Below are 23,009 nucleotides of genomic sequence, written 5' to 3'. Positions count from 1 at the left end.
AATGAAAGTAGAGAACTAAATGTATTCCATATCTGCCGCAGTCTGGCTGGGCGCAATTCAGGAGCCACTTGTCAAAGGAAACGAACTTTATTTTTAGAACACACACAGGGCACCACACAGCTCTTCAGGAAAACCCTCAGAGCCCAACTGCCACCACTGGCTTCTCACAAGCCTCTCCACCTCCCACAATCCTCCTGCTCTTGAGGCCGATTGGCTGGGTCATGTGGGCGGAGCCAAAAAAGTTCCCCAATGAGCAGCTCTGTGGTCTGAAAGGGTGGGGAAACAGCCCAATGAGCATCACTGCAGAGGAGCCAATCAGTTGGCAGCTAGAAGTTTTCTGGGGCCGCTGTGAGCCAATCATCAGCTGGCAGCTGGAAGTTTGCTGGGGCCCCTTCAGCTGTGGCTCTCAACACATATCCAGTGCCCCTTGTTATCTTACTTAGTGTGTAAATTTGTCACAATTAATCAAATAATATTGATACATTATTATTAGTGCCCCTGAATTATTCAGATTTCTTTAATTTTAATCTAATATCTTTTTTTTCTGTTCGAGGCTCCCATCCAGGATACTATTACATTCACTGGTGATGTATCACAAATTTCTTGGCTGTCCCCATTTCTCATATTGCATGTTTTGGATGGCCTTGCTATTAGTACTATTGGTCATGTATTTTGTAGGATGTCCCTTCAGTTCCTATATCTTACAATTATCTCATAATTAGGCCAGGATTATGTATTTTGGATTCAGTGTATTTTTCACTTCAGACATTAAATTTGTCATATCTAGAAGACAGATTTGGGTCTTTTCATATTATGACTTTTTTTTTTAACATGGATGTTTTCTTCTACCTTCCTTTTTTCATAGTTTTAAAAATTTATTGATTCTTTTTAGTTATACATGTCAGTAGAATCCATTTTGACTTAATTTTAAAAGCAGGGAATATACCTTGTTCTAATTCAGTCACTAGTAATTCTCCTTTTTCCTCTCCTAACCTCACCGCTGCTCCCATCCTTCTCCTGATCTTTCTGCCATTTAACCATAGTTTTTTTTTTAAATTATTTTTTTGTAGATATACAAGATGGTGAGATTCACTGGTGTATTCATATATGTACATATGTCAGATTTATTCCACTATCTTTTCTTTTCTCATCCACCCTCCCTTCCCTTCATTCCCCATCATCTAATCCACTGAACTTCTATTCCTTTTTTTAAATCCCCTCCTCTTTACTGTGGGTTAGCTTCCACATATCAGGGAAAACATTTGACCTTTGTTTTTTTGGGACTGGCTCATTTCACTTAGCATTGCAGTCTCCAGATCCATCCATTTACTGGCAAATGTCATAAAATCATTATTATTTTTCCCCCAGGTTTCAAATGCGTTTTTTATTCACTATTTTTGATGATAGCAAATAAGTGTTTCCACCGTGGGAAAGAAAGTTAGCACAGTACATTTTCATGACTGGGAATGGATTTTCTCAAGTCATCTTCAATAGGGTAAAAACTTAAAAAAAACCCTGAATGTTGGAATTCAGTTCTTTATATAAAATCCTTATGAAAACATAACAGAATAAAAATAAACCCAAAAGGAAGGGCAGGGCAAAATTAAAAGAAGAAAAAGAAAAAGGAAAACAAATTAAGACGACTCAATGCTTCTCCGATTTCTCCTCGGTCTCCTCTCCAGGTTCCTTGTTCTCCTTCACAGAAAGAGCTTCCAGCTCTTGGGTCACTTTTTGAACATTATCATTTTTGCCCAGTCCTTTCTTTTTTCTCTCTTCAAACGCTTTCCTGCATTCTTTAAACTTCGTTTTGACCTTTTGTGCATTCTCAGCATTTAGGAAGTGGATAGTGAGCAGCTCTGGCTTAGGGTACTCATCAGCAAGTCAGCATGGGTGTTCCAAACCCAGGCACGATCATTGCCAGCGTTTGGCTTCAGTTCATCATTGGCGTGATATAGTGGTTGACACATATCTTCAGGGTCTTGTCCCTCCTCATGAGAAGGCGGGTGGTTCTTTTCTCCTTATGTTTCAGGAGCTTGACATCACCAGTGCCTCCTTCCTTCCATTTTGGAAGATCATTCTATGAAGTAAATCAAAATTGCTTGCATCTTAAAAAGTTCCTCTTCATCTTCCTCCAGTGTTTTAATTTCTTGCTCAGGGAGTGAAACTATAGGCTCGAACTGGGGGTCGTGATTGGACTCATCTACATTTCATCAGAGGTATCATGGTCATGATGAGGGTCCCCAGCGGCCACCATGGGAACGCTCTGGAGGCAGCTCCACTGGTTTGGTCTTGGCTTACTCCAACGCCTTTAGGCGACTAGTTGTAGTTTCTTTTCTCCCTTTCCTGCGCTGTGCCTCCCAGTCTTCCCTCAGCCCTGGCACTGAATCCCAACCCCTTACCCTGGTGGTCAAAATCATTATTCTTTATGGGTAATACTCCATTGTGTTATACCACATTTTCTTTATCCATTGGTCTGTTGAAGTGCACATGGGTTGGTTCCATAGCTTAGCTATTGTGAATTGTGCGCTATAAACATTCGTATGTTTGCATCCTTATAGTAGGCTGAGTTTAAATCCTTTGGATATATGCTGAGGAGTGGAATAGCTGGCTCAAGTGGTTGCTTCATTCTTAGGCTTTTGAGGAATCTCCATACTGCTTTACTGCTTCCCAGAGTGGTTGTACCACTTTGCAGTCCCACCAACTGCTATGACTTGCACAGCATCCACAAAGGATCTTGAGTAGGCTCTCGCCTTTCTCGAGACTAAAACACTCAAAGTCACTCCAGGTGAACTGGGCTGCACAAAATAATCACACAAGAGACAGAGATACCTTTTTCTTTGGGCCCTGTGATGGCTCCTCTGACCTTAAGGGTTCGGAGAGAGAGAGAGAGAGAGAGAGAGAGAGAGAGAGAGAGAGAGAGAGAGAGAGAGAAAGAGAGAAAGAGAAAGAGAGAAGAAGAAGCCATTCAAATTAGGCAAGGGGTCAGGTTTTGGGGGTTGAGTCTAACTTCATGATGTCTGCTATTGGCAGGTTGACTGACATCTAGGAAGGCCACACCCAAAGGCAGAGCAAGAGAAGGGGACACACAAAGGGCATTTCCATGGAACATTCTATCCCAAACAGGTCAAGTATTTCAGAGAAATAGGTGAGTGTAGCTCAATGCCATGTGTGACACACCTACATCTGAAGACACACCCTCAATTTTCTGAACCGGGACAATGTCCAGGTCACTATGAAATGTGACTGGTGAAAGCCTTCATGATGGAAGTCATGAATCATTTAGAGTGCCTTCCCACAGTAGGGGTGACAGGAGATGGAGAAAAACACAGAGACAAAGAAAACACAGAGACATTTTCAAATAAAGCTGGGGCTAGGTGGGACACTGCACTCTGGTGGAGGAACAGTAACCCCAAACTAGCTCTGCAAGCATATTATACTGGTCTCATAATTAGGAAGTTAAGCTATAGGGATATTATAAATTGTTTAAGACTTATGTGTTTTCAAAAGGCTTCTTTGTATACTAAAAAGTTACAGAGGTAGAAACATTTTTTGCAGCTATCCTGCTTCACCCAGGAAGCCTACTGTAACATCTGTTAAATATTAGTGTCGAGTATCAAGGTTGTTAAGATCCTTGCCTTTTGGCAAGGAATGTTTCCCAGGCTTGGCTTTTACAACACTGCAGGATCAGCCCATGACTGGGGTTTCATCCACTCTCCACAACCAACATCACACAAGCAGACCCCTTTCAGTCCATCTTCACCAACATTTATTGTTACTTGCATTCTTGAAAATTGTCATTTTTAAATAAAGTCTCTTATCCATTACCATTCTGACTGGAGATGAAATCTCAGTGTAGTTCTAATTTGCATTTCTCTGATAGAGATGTTGAAAATTTTTTTCATATATTTATTGATCATTCATGTTTATTCTTTTGAGAAGTGTCTGTTTAGTTCTTTTATTCATTTATTGATTGGGCTGTTTGTTTTTTTAGTGTTAAGTTCTGTAGGTTCTTTGTATAGCCTGGATATTAACGCCCTGTCTGAGGATCAGGTGGCAGATTTTCTCCCATTCTGCAGGCTCTCTTCACACTCTTGATTGATTATTGCCTTTGCTCTGAAGAAGGTTTTTAATTTGATACTATCCTATTTATTGATTTTTTATTTTACTTCTTGTCTTTAGGAGTCTTGTTAAGAAAGACATTTCCTGAGCTGATATAGTGGAGTGTTGGGCCTGCATTTGTTTTGAGCAGGTGCAGGGGTTCTGGTCTAATTCCTAGGTCTTTGATTCACTTTGAATTTTGTGCAGGGTGAGAGATGGGAATAGAAAAGATAGTAGAATGAATCAAACATAACTTTCCTATGTTCATATGTGAATACAACATCAGTGAAATTCCACATCATGTACAACCACAAGAATGGGATCCTAATTAGAATAAGTTACATTCCATGTATGTACAATAAGTCAAAAAATAGCTTCATGATGTCTGATGTCAGCAGGTTTACTGACATCTATCATATATATCTAAAAAGAACAAATAAAATATACATAAGTTAAAAAAAACCCCAAAGATCTGCAAGAGACATTGTAAGGGAATATTCAGGAGGACTTCTCAAAAAGAGAACAGATATAGTCAATAAAATTTCCCTCAATACTAGCATAGGTATTTGAATAAATTATGGTGTTACTACAAAGAAAAATCAGGAAGACTGGAAATATGGTAAAAATTATACATTCAGTTTTGAACAATTGGATAATAGACTGTAGGGAATGCATAAAAAGGCTAAGTGATGCTCAGGAGAAAGATCAGAATATGAAAAATAATAATTAAGGTTCATTCTCATTGATATTGAAGCCATTGGATTAATGAAACCAATGTGGGGAAAAGCATAGGGAAAAATAGCAGAGGGGGGAAAAAAAACCCAAATTATTTGGAAATTCCCCAATTATTTTTTTTCTACTTAATATAATAGGAAGGCTAACTATTATGAAAACAAGCAACTTTTATTATTCTAAGATCCCCAAAATTATGAAGGGACCAAATATTCCTTGCGGCAAACTTGACAAAGACAAATAAAGGAAAGAAAACTTAAGACCAATACCCCTGAGGAACATAGATGCAAAAATTCTCAACAAAATTCTGCCAAATTGCATACAAAAATGTATTAAAAAGATAGACCACCATGCTCAAGTGGGGTTCATCCCAGGGATGCAAGGTTGGTTAAACATATGGAAATCAATAAATGTAATTCATCACATCAATAGACTTAAAGATAAAAATAATATGATCATCTCATCTCAACATGCCAAAAAAGCATTTGACAAAATACAACACCCTTTCATGTTTAAAACACCAGAAAAACTAGGGATAGTAGGAACATAACTCAACATTGTAAAACTTAAGTCCAAGGCCAACATAATTCTAAATGGAGAAAAATTGGAAGCATTTCCTCTCAGAACTGGAAAAAGGCACGGGATCCCTCTCTCACCACTTCTATTCAATATAGTCCTTGAAACTCTAGTCAGAGCAATTAGGCAGGTGAAAGAAATTAAAAGTATATAAATAGGAAAAGAAGAACTAAAATTATCACTATTTGTGGATGACATGATTCTATACTTAGAGGATCTAAAAAAACTCCACAGGAGAACTTCTAGAATTAATAAATGAATTCAGCAAAGTAACAGGATATAAAATCAGTATCCATAAATCAATTATATTTCTCTACATTAGTGATGAACTCTCTGAAAGAGAAATTAGGAAAACAACCTCATTCACAATAGTCTAAAAAATATTTGGAAATCAATCTAACAAAAGAGGTAAAAGACCTCTACAATTAAAATTACAGAACATTAAAGAAAGGCACTGAAGAATCTCTTAGAAAATGGAAAGATAGGGGCTGGGGATGTGGCTCAAGTGGTAGCACGCTTGCCTGGCATGCGTGCGGCCTGGGTTCGATCCTCAGCACCACATACAAACAAAGATGTTGTGTCCACTGAAAACTAAAAAATAAATACTAAAAAATTCTCTCTTTTCTCTCTCTTTAAAAAAAATGGAAAGATATATCCCATGTTCTTGGATAAGCAGAATTAATATTGTCAAAATGGTCATACTACCAAAAAGCCTTATTCAGATTTAATGCATTTCTAATTAAAATCCCAACAACATTCCTCTTAGAAATAGAAAAAGCAATCATGAATTTCATTCGGAAAAATAAGAGACCCAGAATAGCTAAAGCAATCCTTTGCGAGAAGAGTGAAGCAGGAGGCAGCACATTACCAGAGCTTAAACTTTACTACAAAACTATAGTAACAAAAATGGCATGGTATTGGCACCAAAATAGACATGTAGATCAATGGTACAGAAGTCATAGAGACAAACCCAAACAAATACAGTTATCTTATATTTGACAAACGCACCAAAAACATCCTTTGGAGAAAAGATAGCTTCTTCTTCAACATATGGTGCTGAGAAAACTGGAAATCCATATGCAGTAAATTGAAATTAAACCACTATCTCTCAGCTTGCACAAAACTCAACTCAAAGTGGATCAAGGAGCTATGAATTAGACCAGAGACCTTATGCCTAACAGAAGAGGGCCCAAATCTTCATCATGTTTTATTAGGTCCTGACTTCCTTAACAAAACTCCTAAATCTCAAGAAATAAGTCAAGAATTAATAAATGGGATGGATTCAAACTAAAAAGCTGCTTTTCAGCAAAGGAAACAATCAACAATGTGAAGAGAGAGTCCACAGAGTGGGAGAACATGTTTACCACATGCACATCAGGTAGAGCACTAGTTTCCAGGCTATATGAAGAACTAAAAAACCTCATCAGCAAAAGAATAAATAACCCAATCAATAAAGGGGCTAAGTAAATGAACAGACATTTCACAAAAGAAGAGATACAATTGATCAATAAATATTAAAAAATTCAACTTCACTAGTAATTAGAGAAATGCAAATTAAAACTACTCTGATTCCATTTCACTCCAGTCATAATGGCAATTACCAAGAATACAAGCAACAATAAGTGTTGGAAAGGATGTGGGGAAAAGGTACACTCATATATTGCTGGTGGGACTGCAAATCGGTACAACCAATCTGGAAAGCAGTATGGAGATTCCTTAAAAAACTTGGAATAGAACTACCATTTGACCCAACTATCCCACTCCTTGGTCTATACTCAAAGGATTTAAAATCATCATACTATTGATGTGACCCAGCCACATTAATGTTTATAGCAGTTCAATTCACAATAGCTAACCTGTGGAACCAACCTAGATGCCCTTCAATAGAAGAATGGATAAAGAAATGGTGGTATATATACACAATGAAGTATTACTCAATAAAAGAGAATAAAATTATGGCATTTGCAGGTAAATGGATGGAGTTGGAGAATATCATGCTAAGCAACGTAAGCCAATCCCCCCAAATCAAAGGCCAAATGTTCTCTCTGATAAGTGGATGCTGATCGATAATGAAGGTGGGGGCAGCATGGGAAGAATGGAGGAAATTTGATTGGGCAAATGGAGGGAGGGGAGGGGACCTGGAGGTAGGAAAGATGGTGAAATGAGATGGATATCATTACCTTAGGTACATGTATAACTGCACATATGTTGCAACTCTACATCTATACTACCAGAGAAATGAAAAACTGTGCTCCATTTATGTACAATAAACCAAAATCTATTCTGCTGTCATGTAAAACTAATTAGAACAAAAAAATGTGTTTTCTATGGAAATGTTAACAACTCTCAATTATGTGATTCAAGAACATGAAATGTTCCCAGGAAATTGCATTTTAGCAAATCATGATGCCAGATTTTTATGTATGGTTCTAAACTGGAGTTTAGGATGAAGGTCATTCTTTCACCTTAAAACCACCAGTGTGAATATGAACAAACCTGGAGTGAATATAGAGATATTTGGACCTTGTCCTGCATTGCAAAATTCTCTCTTCCCTTTCATTCTTCTGTTTGCATAACAGTCACATTATACTTACACATTATTTATCAAATAGTCATTCTTTCTCTGAGATGTGCCTCAGAATATTTTGCTCATTCCTGACTCTTTTTTTCCATTTTCTTGTTTGTGCATTATAGTTGTACATAATGGTGGGATTTTGTTGTGACATTATTTGTATATGCACAAAATATAATATTACAATTTGGCTAATATCCCAAATATTTCCCTTTTCCTCCCCTTCCCCCACTCCTTGGTCCATTTCCTCTATCTTACCAGTATCCCAATTTTCCCAAAGACTCCCCCACACCCCCACACCTTTCTTTTCCTTTTTCCTCTCTATATTTCACATATGAGAGAAAACATACAACTCTTGACTTTCTGAGCTTAGTATATTTTGTTAACATAAAGATTTCAAGTTTCATATATATATATATATATATTTTTTTTTTTGTAGCAGGGATACAAACTCAGAGGCCCTTGTGATTCAAGGGTGATGTAAACTCAGAGGCCCTTGACCGTTGGGACACAACCCCAGGCCTATTTTTTTTCCTTTTTTAACTTTTTATTTTTATTTTATTTTATTTTTTATTGGTTGTTCAAAACATTACAAAGCTCATGATATATCATCTTTCATACATTTGACTCAATTGGGTTATGAACTCCCATTTTTACCCCAAATACAAATTGAAGAATCACATCGGTTACACACTCACGTTTTTACATAATGGCATATTAGTGACTGTTGTATTCTGCTACCTTTCCTAACCCCTACTATCCCCCCTCCCCTCCCCTCCCATCTTCCCTCTCTACCTCATCTGCTGTTGTTCAATTCTCTCCCTTGTTCCCCCCCCTTTCCCCTCACAACCTCTTATATGTAATTTTGTGTAACATTGAGGGTCTCCTACCATTTCCATATGCTTTCGCTTCTCTCTCCCTTTCTCTCCCCACACTCATCTCTGTTTAATGTTAATCTTTTCCTCATGCTCTTCCTCCCTGTTCTGTTCTTAGTTGCTCTCTTTATATCAAAGAAGACATTTGGCATTTGTTTTTTAAGGATTAGCTAGCTTTGCTTAGCATAATCTGTTCTAATGCCATCCATTTCCCTGCAAATTCTATGATTTTGTCATTTTTTAGTGCTGCTCGCATAATGCTCCATTGTGTATAGATGCCACTTTTTTTATCCATTCATCTATTGAAGGGCATCTAGGTTGGTTCCACAGTCTAGCTATTGTGAATTGTGCCGATATGATCATTGATGTGGCAGTATCCCTATAGTATGATCTTTTAAGATCCTCAGGGAATAGTCCGAGAAGAGCGATAGCTGGGTCAAATGGTGGATCCATTCCCAGCTTTCCCAGGAATCTCCATACTGCTTTCCAAATTGGCCTCACCAATTTGTAGTCCCACCAGCAGTGTACAAGTGTACCCTTTTCCCCACATCCTCGCCAACACTTATTGTTGTTTGACTTCATAATGGCTGCCACTCTTACTGGAGTGAGATGGTATCTTAGGGTGGTTTTGATTTGCATTTCTCTGACTGCTAGAGATGGTGAGCATTTTTTCATGTACTTATTGATTGATTGTATGTCCTCCTCTGTGAAGTGTCTGTTCAGGTCCTTGGCCCATTTGTTGATTGGGTTATTTGTTATCTTATTGTTTAATTTTTTGAGTTCTTTGTATATTCTGGATATTAGGGCTCCATCTGAAGTGTGAGGGGTAAAAATTTGTTCCCAGGATGTAGGCTCTCTATTTACCTCTCTTATTGTTTCTCTTGCTGAGAAAAAACCTTTTAGTTTAAGTAAGTCCCATTTGTTTATTCTTGTTATTAACTCTTGGGCTATGGGCGTCCTATTAAGGAATTTGGAGCCCGACCCCACAGTATGTAGGTCGGAGCCAACTTTTTCTTCTATCAGACGCAGTGTCTCTGATTTGATATCTAGCTCCTTGATCCATTTTGAGTTAACTTTTATGCATGGCGAGAGAAAGGGATTCAGTTTCATTTTATTGCATATGGATTTCCAATTTTCCCAGCACCATTTGTTGAAGATGCTATCCTTCCTCCATTGCATGCTTTTAGCCCCTTTATCAAATATAAGAAAGTTGTACTTTTGTGGATTGGTTTCTGAGTCCTCTATTCTGTACCATTGGTCCACCCGCCTGTTTTGGTACCAGTACCACGCTTTTTTTGTTAGTATTGCTTTCTAGTACAGTTTGAACTCTGGTATCGCTATACCTCCAGATTCACACTTCCTGCTTAGAATTGCTTTTGCTATTCTGGGTCTTTTGTTTTTCCATATGAATTTCATGATTGCTTTATCTATTTCTACAAGAAATGCCATTGGGATTTTGATTGGCATCGCATTAAACCTGTAGAGAACTTTGGGTAATATCGCCATTTTGATGATGTTAGTTCTGCCTATCCATGAACAGGGTACATTTTTCCATCTTCTGAGATCTTCTTCTATCCCTCTCTTTAGGGTTCTGTAGTTTTCATTGTATAAATCTTTCACCTCTTTTGTTAGGTTGATTCCCAAGTATCTTATTTTCTTTGAGGATATTGTGAATGGAGTGGTTTTCCTCATTTCCATTTCAGAAGTTTTGTTGCTGATATACAGGAATGCCTTTGATTTATGCGTGTTGATTTTATAACCTGCCACTTTGCTGAATTCATTTATTAACTCTAGCAGCTTCTTTGTAGACCCTTTTGGGTCTGTTAAGTATATTATCATGTCATCCGCAAATAGCGATAATTTAATTTCTTCTTTTCCTATTTTTATGCCTTTAATTTCTTTTGTCTGTCTAATTGCTCTGGCTAGTACTTTGAGAACTAAATTGAATAGAAGTGGTGATAGAGGGCATCCCTGTCTTGTTCCAGATTTTAAAGGGAATGCCTTCAGTTTTTCTCCATTTAGGATGATGCTAGCCTGAGGTTTAGCATATATAGCTTTTACCATGTTGATGTAAGTTCCTGTTATCCCTAGTTTTTCTAGTGTTTTGAACATAAAGGGATGCTGGACTTTGTCAAATGCTTTTTCTGCATCTATCGAGATGATCATGTGGTTCTTGTCTTTAAGTCTATTGATGTGGTGAATAACATTTATTGATTTCCGTATATTGAACCAGCCTTGCATTCCAGGGATGAATCCTACTTGATCATGGTGCACAATTTTTTTGATGTGCTTTTGTATTCGATTCACCAGGATTTTATTGAGAATTTTTTCATCCAAGTTCAAGTTCTGTAGTTTTCTTTCTTTGAAGTGTCTTTGTCTGGTTTCAGGATCAGGGTGATGTTGGCCTCATAGAATGAATTTGGAAGAACTCCTTCTTTTTCTATTTCTTGAAATAGCTTGAAAAGTATTGGTATTAATTCTTCCTTGAAGGTTTTGTAGAACTCCGCTGTATACCCATTCGGTCTAGGGCTTTTTTTGGTTGGTAGTCTTTTGATGGCTTCTTCTATTTCTTCCTTTGTTATTGGTCTGTTTAAATTGTATGTGTGTCTTCCTGACTCAATCTGAGCAGATCATATGTCTTAAGAAATTTATCGATATCTTCACTATCTTCTATTTTATTGGAATATAGGGTTTCAAAATACTTTCTAATTATCTTCTGTATTTCTGTAGTGTCTGTTGTGATATTGCCTTTTTCATCCCATATGTTAGTAATTTGAGTTCTCTCTCTTCTTCTCTTTGTTAGCATGGCTAAGGGCCTGTCGATCTTATTTATTTTTTCAAAGAACCAACTTTTAGTTTTTTCAATGTTTTTTTTTGTTTCAATTTCGTTGATTTCTGCTCTAATTTTAATTATTTCTTGTCTTCTACTACATTTGCTGTTGTTTTGCTCTTCCTTTTCTAGGTTTTTGAGGTGTAGTGTGAGTTCATTTATTTGTTGGTTTTTTGTTTTTTTTTTGAGGAAAGAACTCCAAGAATTGAATTTCCCTCTTAAAACTGCTTTCATTGTGTCCCATAGATTCCAGTATGTTGTGTCTGTATTGTCATTTGTCTCTAAGAATTTTTTAATCTCCTCCTTTATGTCTTCTGTAACCCATTGATCATTCAGTAACATATTGTTCATTTTCCATGTGATGTAGGATTTTTCCTTCCTTCTTTTATCATTGATTTCCAATTTAATTCCATTATGATCAGATATGGTGCATGGTATTATCTCCACGCCTTTATATTTACTAAGAGTTGCCTTATGGCATAATATATGGTCTATCTTTGAGTAGGATCCATGTGCTGCTGAGAAGAACGTGTATCCACTTGATGATGGTTGATATATTCTATATATGTCAGTTAAGTCTAGGTTATTGATTGTGCTGTTGAGTTCTATAGTTTCTTTATTCAGTTTTTGTCTAGAGGATCTGTCTAATGGTGAGAGCGGGGTGTTGAAGTCACCCATAATTATTGTGTTGTAGTCTATTTGACTCTTGAACTTGAGGAGAGCTTGTTTTATGAACATTGCAGCGCCATTGTTTGGTGCATACAAATTGATAATTGTTATGTCTTGTTGGTGGATGGTTCCTTTTAACAGTATATAGTGTCCTTCTTTATCCCTTTTGATTAACTTAGGTTTGAAGTTTATTTTATTTGATGTGAGTATGGCCACTCCTGCTTGCTTCCCAGGGCCAAGTGAGTGCTATGATTTTTCCCAACCTTTCACCTTCAGCCTGTGTATGTCTTTTCCTATAATATGAGTCTCCTGAAGGCACCATATTGTTGGATTTTTTTTTTTTTTGATCCAGGTTCCTAGCCTATGTCTCTTGATTGGTGAGTTTAGACCATTAACATTTAAGGTTACAATTCAAATATGATTTGTACTTCCAGTCATGTTTATTTATTTATTTATTTTAGTTTGGCTAGTTTTTACTTTTTGGTTATTTTCCTCCCCCTTTACTGAGATACCTCCTGCTGTTAGTTTTGGGCACTATTTTTCAATTCCTCTTCTTGTAGTATTTTGCTCAAAATGCTTTGCAGTGCTGGTTTTCTGGCTGTGAATTCTTTTAGCTTTTGTTTATCGTGAAAGATTTTAATTTCATTGTCAAATCTGAAGCTTAATTTTGCTGGATACAGTATTCTTGGTTGGAATCCATCATTTTTCAGCGTTTGAAATACATTGTTCCAGGATCTTCTCACTTTCAAAGTCTGTGAGGAAAAATCAGTTGTTAACCTAATTGGTTTACCCCTGAATGTAATCTGCCTCTTTCTCTTGTAGCTTTTAATATTCTCTCCTTGTTTTGTATGTTGGCTATCTTCATAATTATATGTCTTGGAGTTGGTCTATTATGGGTTTGAATGTTTGGGGTCCTGTAGGCTTCCAGGATTTGGCAATCCATTCTATCTTTCATCTCTGGGAAGTTTTCTAGAATTATTTCATTTAATAGGTTGTCCATTCCTTTGGTTTGATTCTCTATGCCTTCTTCTAACCCAATGACTCTCAAATTTGTTTTTTTATGACATCCCATATCTCTTGAATAGATTGCTTGTGGGATTTAAGCATCTTTTCTGTGTTGACTGTATTCTTTTCAAGTTGATAAACTTTTTCTTCATTATCTGATGTTCTGACTTCTACTTGATCTAGTCTATTTGTAATATTCTCGTTTGAGTTTTTAATTTGGTTTATAGTTTCCTGCATTTCTAGGATTACTGTTTGATTTTTTTAAAGATCTCTATCTCCTGGTAAAGCTCATTCTTTGCCATTTGAATTTGTTTGTTTAATTCATTTTCAAAATATACTTTTATTGCTTGGACTTGCTGTCTCATGTCTTCTCTAATATTCCTTTCTATCTGAGTTAGGTATGCCTTGAGTTCTTTCCCTATCCATGTTTCTGATGCTTCTAGGTCCTCCTGTAGATTTAAGTTGTCCTGCATTGTTTGTACTCCTTTTTTCCCTTGTTTTTTCATGATGTTCACGCTACTTTCCAGCTCTATTTGATTGCTGTGTTTCTGCTCTCTTCTATAGATTTGTTTTGGTTTTTTATATCTCTGTTGTCTCTCCTTTGTGTTGGTAGACTATGCCTGCTAAAGTGGATTCCGCTGGGAAGGAATTCTGAAGGCCGAGCTCCAGTGACATCACCTCTCTGCTATGGCGGGCCCCAGGCTCCTGGCCAGGGTGTCTGAATGGGTGGGTGGGACTGGACTGTCTCTGGTTGGTTTCAGCTTCCGGTCACTGGCGGGCAGGCGGTCTCCAGCCGCCCAGTCACGTTGGCAGCCGGTGGGCGATTTGTCGCTGGCGGGCGGGCGATCTCTAGCTGCCCAATCATGCGGGCAGCGCGTGGGCTGTCGCTGGCGGGCGTGCAGTCTCCAGCTGCCCAGTCTCGAGGGCCTGGCCTCTAGTCCCCTGGTTTATCCTGTTAGTCCTGGTTTATCCTATTAGTCCTGGTTTCTCCTGCTCGACCAGATTTCCCCTGAGTGATGCCTCTCGGCAGTTCAAACTGTACTCTGGGCCTGCCGTTTGTTGGGTGTGGAGGGTGGCTATTGGGAACCCTAGCACTCTATTGTTTTGATTTTTTCCGCTTGCCCCTCCCCCAGCGCTGGCAAGACAGGTTTCGTTTTCGGCGCTGATGGGAGGGGGAGTTGAAGGTCAGGTGTCTCTAGTTTTCCCCGAGTCTTTATGCAGGCTCGCTCTGATAATCCCTCCTCCGGAAAGCCTAGGAGAGATGTTATGCGAATTCCCCAATGTATGGGAGATGAGCTGAGTAACACACACCTGTTTTATTGTTGCAATCTGTTGGAGAGTGGCGGTGGTTACTTCAGCTCTCCAAGATGGTGGCCGCTGGTTTCCTTGGTAGAGTTTCCATTGTGGGGGATAGAACTGTACCGCTTCCTTCCCTGTCTGAAATCCCGAACTCAGCCCGGGGCTCAGGGAGGGCTCAGCTGGCAGGATTCCACAGAATCCGCAGCAACGTTTCTCTCTGCTTGCTGGCCGCTTCTCGGCGGCGCCCCGCCGTCTGTAGCCGCCAGCCTATTTTTTTAAAAGCATTTTTTTAAATTTATTTTTTAGCTGTACTTGGACACAATACCTTTATTTTATTTATTTATTTATATGTGGTGCTGAGCATTGAACCCAGGGCCTCGCACGTGCTAGATGAGTGCTCTACTGCTGAGCCACAACCCCAGCGTCCCCCAGACCTATTTTGTATTTTATTTAGAGACAGGGTCTCACTGAGTTGCTTAGCACCTTATTTCTGCTGAGGCTGGCTTTGGACTCATTATCCTCTTGCCTCAGCCTCTGGAGCCGCTGGAATTATAGGTTTTCTGAGCAATCTCCATATTTTTTTCCAGTATGGTTGCACCAATTTGCAGTCCCACCAGCAATGTATGAGTGTACCTTTCTCCCCACATTGTTGCCAACATTTATTGCTACTTGTATTCTTGAAATTGCAATTCTAACTGGAGAGAGAGGGAATCTCGGTGTGGTTTTAATTTGCATTTCTCTAATTGCTGAACATTTTTTAATATATTTGTTGACCATTAGTATTACTTCTTCTGTGAAGTGCCTGTTCAGTTAATTCATTCACTTTTGTTATTACCTCACATTATCTTCATCTCTCTAACACTGGTCATTCCTACCAATGCCACCATATAACTCTTCTAAGTCAGCACTGTGGTTATTTCAATCCTGTGACTAAAATAAATAAAAATAAAAATAAAAACTTTGAGTGGCTCTCAATGCCCTCCTAGAGGGAGTGGGTTCTGATTTATGAAACTGAGAGTTTCCTCTGCTACACTTACTCAAATTTGCTTCTGATATATTGGGACCTTATAGACAGCCTGTGGAAGTCCTCAGGGTGACATTCAGGGAGGATACTTCATGTTATTATCATGAACGGAACTGTAAATGTAGGATAGATAAGATTTTTTTCAACTGCAATCTTTCTTTGAGCTCATCATCTTGGACCTGGAGGGCTCCTAGATGACCTTTTACAAGTCCAGTAGTGGCTTTTACTTGTCTTAGTGATGTTTTTCCTGCCCTGCATTCTTTTTTACAAATGAAAGCATTTATAGTACATAAGCCTTTGCCAGTGGAGCAAAAAGTCTGCGTGGTATCCAGTACAGGTTTCAGGAAAAATAGGATAGGCATCCTCAACCATCCAACTTTTATTATATAAATATTTCTTAACTACCTACTGTACATGCTAGATACAATTACAGGTGCTGAAGAAACAGGATTGAAGAACAAAGAAAAAATCCATGAATTACGGAGCTTAGTTTCAAATGTATGTGGGTACATATATTGAAGGAAGACACATATCTCTATCTATCTCTATATATATCTATCTATAGATAAATATCTCTATCTATCTATCTATAGATATCTGTCTTTATATATCTATATCTGTATGTATTTATTTATCTATCTATAGATAGATATAGATAGATAGATAGATATAGATAGATACAGGTTGGATAAGATCTTTTAACTGCAAAACCTGATCTCTGGGGAAAACACTGGGAAAACAGGTCTTCCAAATTTTTAATCAGGCCCCTAGTATTTCCAAACTCATAAAACCTCTTGGGTAATATTAGTAGATGGCTTTTATGGTAACAGTAGAACCTATTTACTACCTTGTAGGGTGAATAGCACAGTGGGCAAAGCCACCATCAAAATCATGTTCTGTAATTCATAGCTTCTCAGAGCCTGAAAGACTGAGGGTTGTGTGCTGAATTCCTCTGTCCAAAATTCATCCCAAACAAAAGCAATAACATCAAAAGAAGAAAAACTCTTTTTCTGAGCTGTGCCCCTCTAAAATTTATCATAGTTATCTATCATTCTCTGAGAATAGAGCAGAAGTGTTATCAAGAGGCTCTCCTGAAGTCCTGATGCAGGAGGGTGAGTGCTGAATTGTACCTATCCTGCTATTCTTCCAAACCTCATTTGTGGGAGCCAGAGAGTCCTTGAAAAACCTCATCTGCTCCCTGCTGAGACCACCGTTGATCCTGTGGGTGGGAGCTGAACCTTATCCTCTCGGAAATTGCCTTGTGTTTTTAAAAAATATTCATATTTTATATATCTTCTGAAGATTATAAAATGGAGAAAACAGACACAGATAAAGGTGAGCTTGAGTTCATCTCCCCATCTGGGTCTCCATCTCATTATATTGGGTCTGGGTGGAAAGAGCTGGGTTCTCATTTTAATGTTACTATTTTTTCTTTTCTCACAGACTTGTCTCAGGGGGAAATGGTCTCAGGCAATGGCTCTTCAGTGACCCAGTTTATCCTGCTGGGTTTAACACAATAGCCAGAGCTCCAGCTGCCTCTCTTCCTCCTCTTCTTAGGAACCTACGTGGTCTCTGTGGTGGGGAATCTGGGCTTGATTGTTCTGAATCCTCACCTGCACATTCCCATGTACTACTTCCTCTTCAACCTTTTCTTCACAGATCTCTGCTACTCATCCGTCATTACCCCCCCCCCCAGCGCCCCCCCCCCCCTCCATCGCCAATGCTGATGCGCTATATATAAATCAGAACATCATCTCTTATGCAGAGTGCATGGCTTGGCTCCTTTTCTTCTGCTTCTTTGTTTCGACGAGTGCTATATTTTGACATCAATGGCCTATGATCTATTTTTGGCCATCTGTAAGCCTCTGCTTTACAAGGTCACCATGTCCCATCAAGTCTGCCTCTTGCTGATGGTGGGTGTGTATGCCATGGAGCTTGTGAGTGCCATGGCCCACACTGAATGCATGGTAAGACTCAGATTCTATGAAAGCAACATCATTAGTCACTATATGTGTGACATACCTCCTCTCCTGAAGCTCTCCTGCACAAGCACCTTCATCAATGAGCTGGTAGTTTTCATTGTTGTGGGTGTCAATGTTATAGGGCCTAGCCTTATCATTTTCATTTCTTACACCTTGATTCTGTCCAACATTTCTGGCCTCTGTTCCACAGAGGGCAGGTCTAAAGCATTCAGTACCTGCAGCTCTCATATTATTGCTGTTTCTCTTTTCTTTGGAGCATTAGCATTCATGTACCTTACACCTTCTCCTACTGGGTCTTTGGATAGGGATTAAAGTATCCACAATTTTTTATATTGTTGTGGACCAATAAGGAACCCTGTCATCTACAGTTTGAGAAACAAAGATGTCCATATTGCATTGAGAAACACTTCAAAGAAAAGAATGCTCTTCTGATGTGATGGGAGGGGAGGGGAAGGGAAGAGGGGATAAGAAGGGCAGCAGAATAAAATAGACATTATTATTGCTGTATATATATAGGTGACTGTATGACCAATGTGATTTTGCAACCTGTAAAATCAGAAAAATGAGAAATTATGCCCCATTTGATTCAAATATATGAATTGTCAAGATCATTGTACTGTCATGTGTAACTAATAAAAAAATAAAGAAAAAAAAAAGAAAATGCAGGATCTGTATCCTTAAAACCATAATTTTCGAAACAAAATAAGGAGGGCAAAGTAATAAAGATAAGTTAATAGACTATAAAAATGCATTGTGCTGTCATATATACCTAATTAAAATAAATAAATTAATTTTAAAAGAAAAGGATGCTCTTCTAAACAGAAACTTTGTTTCTTATACATGTCAAATCTCATGTTGGGCAAATGATGTTTAAAAGCATGGAGAGTGTAGATTAGTGATAGAATGCTTGCCAAATGTCCATGAAGCCCTGGATTTGATCCCCAGCACTAAAACCCAGCAGCAATAGCAGCAACTACTACCCAAAGAATGATGGAGAGAATAGTAAAAAGTCAGAATAAATGCAAATGATTTAAATTACACAAAATTAAATTAATTATAGAAATTATTTCATAAGTGAAGATAATATGTAGATGTGAATTAGTCCATCATCCTTTCAGAGTAGAAAGAATAGTTTTTTTTTTCCTGATTGGCTTGTTTTATTGAAGAAGGCGTGGAATTAACAATGTGAAGACAGCTGGGGCCCCAGGTTGGGAAGAACACCCTCCCCTCCCCATATATGCCCACTGCCCCAAATAAAAAATAACTAACTATGGGGAGCAGCCGAGACAGCGACTGAGAGGGCAGGGGAAGGAGACACGGAACCCAAGGACAGCAGTGAGAGACCATGTGAGTGCTCAGAGGGCCCAAGGCAGCGGCTGTATGAGTCTGTGTCTTCCACGTAGGCAGGTATAAATATAAAGATGGGCTGTCTTCCTCCCTCTCCCCCTGCACTATGCTGCTTGCTGCCATCCCAGCTCGTCTTTCCACGAGGGTGAAGGGAAGAGATGAGCAAGTCATCACCGAATTGCAATCAGACCCACATCCATGATCTTCTGGATCTTCTGCGCTATTAAGGGATTCTTTAAGTGTTTGCTGAGTGCCTGGGGGCCCTTCTGCACCTGTTCCAGGATGAGCCGCATGGCTGGGTCACTCATTATCTGCTGTACCTCAGGGACGGCCATGGCCCATCGCTTCACATCCTCGGGGCTGTCGTGCCAATTGTACTGAGCTACCATACAGTGCTGATGACCATCTGCTGCCTCCCTACAGCTGGAGTCCAGTTCCAGTGCCTTCTGGTACACATCCATGGCTTTTGTGTAGTCCTTCATGGCTTCCAGGGCAGCTGCTTTCCGTGTGTAACCCTTGATGAAAGTTGGCTCCAGCTGGATACATTCCTCACAGTCCTTGAGTGCCAGCTGAAACTCCAGGAGTTTGGTGTAGCAGGCAGCTCGATTACTGTACAGTTTGGCATCTCGTGGATTCCATTTAATGGCTTCTGTATAGTGCTTCATGGCCTGGGGATAGTCCCCTTTCTGAAAACACTCATTGCCCTTGTTCTTCTCCTCCAATGCCAGGTCGAGGTTGATGTAGGCCAGTCGCTCTTGCTCCTTCAGGATTTTCTCTGCCTGCTGGCATTTCTTGATCACATCTGGGATTCGGTGCTCTGCCAGTAACTTGTTGTATAATTGGATAGTGTCCTTGTCCGCTTCCTCTTTGAAGTAGGAGTTACCAATTCGAGCAGAAGCTTTGGCAATCTGTCAATAGTCTTCTCGGTTCTCTCTCCCCACCTCGATGGCCTTCTCACAAAGCTCCTGGCATTTATTGTAGTCGCCCTTTTCAAAGTATACCGCTGCTTGATTGGTAATGTAAGTCATGTTGGTGGGGTCCAGCTCCTTGGCCCTGTCGTAGTGCTTCAGGGCTGAGTCAAAGTCTTTCTTCTTGTAGGCATCATTCCCCAGTTTTTTTTTTTTCTTTCAGTGCCTGCTTCTTATTCTCTGGGAGATCTTCTTCCATTGGCTCTGGCTTGGTTTCCTTTTTGGGGGGAGGTGGAGGCGGAGGTGTGGCAGCCTCTTCTTCCTCATCCATGCTGCCCAGATCAACCCCAATGAGGACATTGAGAGTGGTTATGATCCGGGGATCTTGTAGTGTCATGGCCAAGTCTGACGGTTTGTTTCGTAGTTGCTCTATCAGTTCCTGGTAGGTAGGATCACTAAACAGTGCCCTTGTCCTGGGATCACTCTCCAACTTCTGATAAAGATTAGGCATGTTGAAAGGGTTCATGAATTTCCTCTCTGCCAACTGGGCCTCCATATTCTGTAAACCCTCTTTGAGCTGAGGGTTATTGGCTTCTTGTTTTAAACATTCCTCATAGGTTTGCTTGGCTTCTTCAAATCGGTTTAACAATTCAAGAGCTGCTGCTTTTCGTGAATAACACTTGCCCGAGTCAGGCTTCAGGTCAACGGTTTTGCAGCCATCCTCATAGGCCCTCTGGTAGTCCCCTTTCTTGGCATAGGCTGCAGATCGATTGCTGTAGAGCACATGGTTCTGGGGATCTAACTTAATTGCTTCAGAGTAGCACTGGAGTGCATGTTTCCAGCACTCAGGGCCTTGTTGCCCTTCTCCTTTAGCTCATTCACCTGCTCCATAGCCTGGCCCCAGAACCCCGTTGAATCGAATCTGACCACTCCGCGTTCCCGTCCGCTCCAGGTTCCCAACCGAAAGAATAGTTCATTCTGTCATTTTCTAGTTTATTTTCAGAAATTCCATATATGTGTGCGTGTGTGTGTATTTTTATTTTATTTTATTTATTTATTTTTGTAGCGCCTGGGAAAAACCCAGCTCTTTGTGCAAGCTGACTTCCAGTGAGCCACACAGAAATTGTAGTTTTAAACAGAAAAAAATGGATGATAATAAACTCAGAAATGATAAAATCGTTATTTTTTAAAATCTTTTTTTCCTTTGTTGTGCATCAAATCCAGGGCCTTGTATGTGCTAGACACAAGCTCTACTGCTGAACTATACCTCTAGCACAGCTGTGAGATTTTGACAAAGACATGTAGAATTCCTGAAAATGTATGTCATGGAGATAATGATTTGGCAGTCTTAGTGTCAGTAATTTCTTTATCCATTTAATAAACCACTGTTAAGTGTTGTAGGAAACTGTGTTTTGGCAAATTTCTTTGTTTCTATAAAGGGGAGAGATATGGATCTCTGGTCAGTTCTATTTAGCCTCAAGGGAATGTGATATAGTGAGGCCAAAAATTTTTTTTTTTCACTCCAGTTCCTAAGCACAGGAAATGAAGTAGCCACTCAGACCAGCCAGGATAAAGGGAACCTCCTCTAGATTTACCTCTAAGACTTCAGGGCAAAAATGTGAGTAGGAGGACATTCTGTTATCTTTCTTCACAAGCAGTTTGCTGCTGCAAATGTTTACCAACTCCCAGTAGAGGAATTTTTGCCCTTTATTCAAATAGATTTTGTAATCTTAATTAATTAATAACCAGGTCTTTCTCTTTAACATCTTCACTTTCATTTTTTTCAGAGTTTTATATGATACAGATGATGTAGTTTATTTAGTCAGCAGGCATAGACTGAGAATATATTCTGTTTTAGACATCAAAGCATCCAGGCGGTTTTAAATATGAAAAAGACAGTGGTGAGGAAGACAGAAAATACCTGTGCTCTTAGAGGGCTAATTTTCTATGGTAAGGTACACAGGAGGTGCAGGTGGGCAGGAGGGTGAGGTAGCTGATAAGCAAAAAATATATACACACATGTGAATATATCAGAAAATGCTATATAAAATTTCAAATTAAGATGATGGTACAGAAAGTCACTGTGTTTTACTTTGGAATGGGTGATTATGAGGGGATTTTCTGAGGAGGTGGCATATGAGCAGAGACAGCACTGACAGAGGAAGACAGTCACCTGTAGACCATTTCCCTCACAGGGTAGAGCTGAGTCACAGTCCCAGAGGCCGTAAAAAATCTTGATGATTATGAGGGACAGAAAATAGACCAACATGTCTGTGGTGTGGTTGAAGTGTTTTTGGTACATAGTTAATTAGGAAATGGGGATTTGCAAGGGAAAAGAGTGGGTGTTATTAAAGCACAATAAAAATGTATGTGTTATTAATCACACAAAGGATGGCTTTCTTTCTCCTCCTCTGTTTTGAAGTCTTGTCTATGTCATTTTAACTGATCTGGGAAAAATGTTAAGGGTTCCATGAATAATTTATAGTGAAATTCGTGAAATGCTGTACCTTAAATAACAACAAATTTCCATGAACTGCAGGAGGTAAGATAATTTTTTTTTCTAATTTTGCACACCTGAAAGATGAGTCAGAGGTTCTAGATGTCAAGTGGTACTTGGAAGAGCCCTGAATCCTGTGTTTTTACCATATTGGTACAAGTATCCCAAAGTTGAAGGACCACTGGAATTGGTACCATGTGATCTGGTTTGGCTCTAGATTCTTGCAATTTTTGTGTTTATGTTCTCTCAGTCTTAGTGTCTGCATGGAGAACATTTCAAAGTGCAGCTGAAATGAAGTGGCACATGTTTAGAAAGTGCTCTCTATGGTTAGTGTAATGATTTTTCAAAGGATAGATCATACTCAAGGGATACTAAGAAACACACTTCTTTTCATGTAACTTTCTTTAAATCAGCATGCACATTATACTCTGTGACATCTTAACTGTTGGCCTGCTGGTAGTTCTGACATAACTGTCATTGCTTGTGCCTGTACAAACTTTATCATATGTTTCAATGTTGCTGTCATTGCAGTGAATCAGGAGAATTGGTGATCACACATGTAAGTAGTTGAGTTCATTGCCATTTAAGAGTATTT

At 39.2% G+C, this 23,009-nt stretch overlaps 3 pseudogenes; 1 reads left to right on the top strand and 2 right to left on the bottom strand.

The window, feature by feature from the left end:
- Positions 1 to 1,644: 1,644 nt before the first annotated feature.
- On the bottom strand, positions 1,645 to 2,254 carry LOC113193838 (ran-specific GTPase-activating protein pseudogene; annotated as a pseudogene).
- Positions 2,255 to 17,140: 14,886 nt separating this feature from the next.
- LOC113193802 (olfactory receptor 8B3-like) lies at positions 17,141 to 18,094 on the top strand (annotated as a pseudogene).
- Positions 18,095 to 19,032: 938 nt separating this feature from the next.
- Positions 19,033 to 20,808, bottom strand: LOC113193819 (stress-induced-phosphoprotein 1 pseudogene; annotated as a pseudogene).
- Positions 20,809 to 23,009: the final 2,201 nt, after the last annotated feature.

The sequence above is a fragment of the Urocitellus parryii genome, chromosome 4 (assembly GCF_045843805.1).
Source record: "Urocitellus parryii isolate mUroPar1 chromosome 4, mUroPar1.hap1, whole genome shotgun sequence".
Lineage (NCBI taxonomy): Eukaryota > Metazoa > Chordata > Mammalia > Rodentia > Sciuridae > Urocitellus > Urocitellus parryii.
This window is presented reverse-complemented; position numbering and strand designations above follow the sequence as displayed.